Raw genomic sequence first — 584 nt, forward strand, 5'->3', positions numbered from 1 at the left:
CAACAGATACGAAGTCGCCGAGATACTTAAGCTCCTTAAAGACGACGCAGAGCAGCCGGTGGCGAGGGGGGGGGTAATCAACGGCGAAGAGGTGATAAAACGTTTGGTGGCGTAAAAAGGTTGAAAATGAAAATTGTGGACACTGGGGGTATCGATCCCCCTACCTCCCGCATGCGAAGCGGGCGCTCTACCATGCTACCGTGCGGTGATGATGATGCTGCTAGGCATGGCAGTTCTGGTGCTGTTCCTGGCTCTGTTTCTCATCTTCGAAGACAGTCGCCATGGCTGGGTGCTCAGTGCTCCTAGTGGACGATCACGTGCGCTATCGGTCGACGACGAAGACCCCATGGACAACCCAGCGATTGAGGCCTAAATATAAGTCACCAGGGCCTACAAAAAATTTCAACAGCTCCTACGACGATATTGTATGTGTGTGCACGTCGGCGCCTCCTATTAATGCTAATTAACGCGTGCACAGGCAGCGCCCTTCGCGTGGCCTTGCATACCGCAGCTGAAAATGAAAGCAAAATGAAATTTGAGTGGTGCATTTTAAGTACGATGTGTTGACCACATACAGTGTGTAC

At 51.7% G+C, this 584-nt stretch overlaps 1 pseudogene across 1 annotated transcript; it reads right to left on the reverse strand.

Moving 5' to 3' along the window:
• Positions 1-136: 136 nt before the first annotated feature.
• PITG_31265 lies at positions 137-204 on the reverse strand (annotated as a pseudogene). The gene has a single exon. The product of its transcript is annotated as a tRNA-OTHER (tRNA).
• Positions 205-584: the final 380 nt, after the last annotated feature.

This window comes from Phytophthora infestans, genomic scaffold (assembly GCF_000142945.1).
Source record: "Phytophthora infestans T30-4 supercont1.202 genomic scaffold, whole genome shotgun sequence".
Taxonomy (NCBI): Eukaryota; Oomycota; class Peronosporomycetes; order Peronosporales; family Peronosporaceae; genus Phytophthora; species Phytophthora infestans.